The following is a 3,982-nucleotide window of genomic DNA, read 5'->3' as shown; positions in this document are numbered from 1 at the left end:
ATCAGGATTGTGTATTCACATGCAACATACCCACTGGAAAGACAAATTATAGCCTCCTTCCTCATGGACAGAACTGAAAAAAGTAGTAAAAGCAGTGTACAAAAATCAATTTGTTAGAAGGCCTGGTGCCCATTTCCTCAGCTGCCATGGAAGGTACTTAAACTACCTTTAGGCTAAGCGATTTGGCATTTATGATAACTTTGGGTGCACAGAGAAAGCCTGTTAAGTCCAAAGAGACCAATTTTTGCAAAAATGTAATAATATAACATAAACTGATTCATTTGGACTTTGTCAATGCTGGTTTTGTGAGCATTGTGATAAATACTGTAAAAAGCTATGAATAGCACATACTGGCTCAGCCTACACTGTGATTTAAATATGTGCTATAGTATTTTTCCCCCCACCATTGGTCAGCTGATGAAGCTTCACACATATCTCATGTTATGAGATTTTGTATTACATTGTATCAAACACAACAATATGCCTCCAGTCATTCATCTGAGACACTTTCACATGGCACAGTTATAGCACTATGATTCCACTTCCACTGCCTTTACTCCATCCAATGGACTCTTGGGATTTAGGGAGAGGCATTTATGATTTTCAACCATGAAGCTCCAGTGCTTCACCAAACTACAGACCCCAGGACTCCATAGGATACAGCGATGGCAGTCAAAGTGCTATAATTGTATAGTGTGAAAGGGCCTCTGGTGTAGAAGGTGAATAATGGCTTGGATCCATAGTTTGCTTCCAACAGTGGCAACAACCCCTGAGCACAGAAGAGAAGGAAACAGAGACCATTTTTCCAGTTTCCTTTTGCAGCCCCCAGTATTAACTCCTTCACTGTTTGGAAGGGTCCCACAACCTTCCAGAGCCAATTAATGCTGGAAGTGGAGAATATCATAGAGAAGTGCAGAGTGAGAGAAGCATCAAAAAATGTCCCTCTTCAGCGGTATTTCTCCATTGGATCTAAATCTTCTGCAGACGGAAGGAACCTTTGTGTTGCACTGTGAGCAAAATCTGGATCTACCAAACAGGAATGGAGGAGGGAATTTGTGGTGCACAATTATACTTCTTAATTCCCATTGGCTTCAATGGTATTCAAGAAATATTGCATAACTGTGTGCTTGACTGCGGTTCCACCTCAACCCTAAACATATTTGTTGGATTCAAAGCAACTTCAGTGGAAGACAAAAAGTGAGTAAATAAAATATTTAAATAAAATATTTGTCATGTAGTGCTTTAATGAGCATTTTCTACAACAAAAGTTGTGCACAATTGCTTATACAAGTGGAATTATATGCCTCTAATCCTACTTTCTACACAACAGACATGATGAATATCATATTTAGAGAAATATCTGCTCATGGATGTGTAGTGAGAATGGTAGATTTGTTTTTCAAATGCTGTCCTCAAAAACTTGTTTTGAAACTGATTTTAGTTCAGATGCAGTTGTGTCTCTGTTGCACGATGGTTTCTTGCCGTATCTTCCTATTTCAACATTTGACTGAAAAATACTTTCTTCTTTGATGTGATTTTAAAACTTAGTAACAGTTTGCCTACAGTAAAAATCCATCAGCTCTGTAAATTGAAATTTATTTTTAAAAGGCTTTAGTATTGTACAGTTTTGTTTTTGTCTTCTTAATTTATTTCTTCTTATATTTTTATATCAAAATAATGTTCCACTCATTCTCCTCCATAAAATGCTAATAGCTTTCAGGGACTGCATTGTTTAAAAAATATGGTCTGTACAATATCCTAAATGATCATGACATTCATTAAACAAATCCATTTAATCTCCCCTCCCCCAAGAAACCCAGATCATAAATTTGTGTTATTTTATGCTGTAATCGTGTGAACTGAGGGACAAAAACTATGTGTCAAAGATTACAAATATTACAAGGAAAACCAGACATTCAGAATGTTTTTTAAAATTCAGCTTTAATAAGGATTTGCACAGAGTTACTTTAAAAAAAAAAAAAAAGCTCTTATTTTTATCATCAAGAAAGGCAACAAATTAATATATAATTGCTTCCAGAAATATTTTTCCATGATGTAATGAAAAACAGAAAGAAAACAATCATAAGAGGAAGGGGCAGAAAGGATATGCATAAGAACTGTTCACTGCAAACAATATTTGGGAAAGAATCTTATACAGAAATATGTGTAATGTATTTTGGTCTATAAGTTATTTTCCCCTTATGGAGGGGGTACTCTTTAACTATTCTCATGGGGAAAGATGAAGACAAGAAAAAGAAGAAGAAGGAGAAGAAGAAGGAGGAGAAGAAGAAGTCTTTAATGTGGTGTTGTTGTGTGTCTTCAAGTTGTTTCCAGCTTTTGGCAACTCTAAAGCAACTCTATCATACCGTTTTCTGGGGTGACTTGCCCAAGTCACCCAGTGAGTTTCCATGGCTGAGCAGAGATTTGAACCCTGGTCTCCAGAGTCCTAGTCCAAAGCTCAAACCACTGCTCCATTACACAACCCACAATATAACTTACATCATATAGCATCACAGAGGTCATGATTATGAACACCTTAGTTTAACCAATTCTTATGGAAAAAGAGAATAACCTTGGGAAATGTCTGGGGATTTTGAGATGAGATCATCACCAGTAGTGGTTAGAAGTAGAATCACCTCATCACAATTGCCATGGACACTGTTACACTACGCAATTATTGTGTAGCACTATAGCACTTTAACTGCCATGGTTCCATCTCGTGGAATCCTGAGATTTGGAGCTTAGGGAGGAGTATTGCCCCTTTTCTTCCCAAAATTGTCATAATGTCCAAAGCCAGACAAAAAACAATTTACTCTTAGCTGTGACTTACTAAAACAATCCAACCCAAACTGGCTTGCTTTAGTAATCTGTAAGAGTATCACAGTTTAGAGTAACACTTTAATGCAGTTAATCAAAATAGAACCTTCCAGGCTCTTTACAGCCATGCCAGGTGCAGTGTCTCATGAATCTGAAGCTTTCCCAGACTTATCTAGATAAAGATAAGCCATAGTTCAGTGTCATGCGCCAATGTAGCCAGTATATTTCCATTACAAACAGAGCACAACCCCATATTTATCTCTATTTGTCTCTCTGTCACACTCGCTGATTATTAGTGGCATGGTTTTTCTTTATATCCCCAAAAGCAAAAGAACCAGGGATTCTTCTTCTTCCTCCTCCTCCTCCTCCTCAATAAAAGCCTTTGCTGAAATTCCAGAGAATATCCATATAGGAGGAATAGGTACATAGATACAGAAATTTCCCATTCTGTTTCATCACCCACATAACTGGGGCATATTTAGACAAGGTAGGAGGACTCGAGTTTGGATAAGTTACGACTTGGACTACAACCCCCAGAGTTCTTGGGAGAAACTTTTCTAAACTCTAGTATAGCCAACCCAAGGCTGCAGATTTTGGAACAGCATTAAAATATGATAAACTGCCAATTATACTGCCAAAATTCCATGTACTGTACCATGAGGTGAAACTGTTACTTAGGAACAGTTTCGGAAGGGCTGTAGCTTAAATAATGGGAGCTCCAGAGCTTTTTTCCTTGAGCTCCAAAGTGGCTTTTGCTTCCTTTTCAGACACAGTTAATATTTTTCAACAAATTCCAACTGATAAACGTCCACATAATATTTTATCTTACTTAATTGCTGTAAGAAATTGAATGTTAGTTGCTTCGAAGTAACACATGCCCAGTAAATGTTTCTAGGTTGTATATTGTTCTAGCATCTGTATCAGATTATATTATTCCTGTTAAGTAAAGCAATAAAAAAGAGATAATTTAAAAACCAGCCAATCCCTTCCAGGCATATGGGACATGTTATTTCACTTAATTGTATCATCTCAATGTTAACCATTTACATTCTTCAATATCTTTAGTTTGGCATTGAAGAACCACAACATACAGCAACCCTTTCATTGCTGAGCTTCAATATGCCCTAGACCCTCACTGACCTCTCAAGGTTCATTTCACACATAC

This window comes from Sceloporus occidentalis, unplaced genomic scaffold, assembly GCF_023333645.1.
Source record: "Sceloporus occidentalis isolate IW3139 unplaced genomic scaffold, rSceOcc1.0.p SCAF_6, whole genome shotgun sequence".
NCBI lineage: Eukaryota > Metazoa > Chordata > Lepidosauria > Squamata > Phrynosomatidae > Sceloporus > Sceloporus occidentalis.
Note: the sequence above shows the minus strand (reverse complement) of the source record.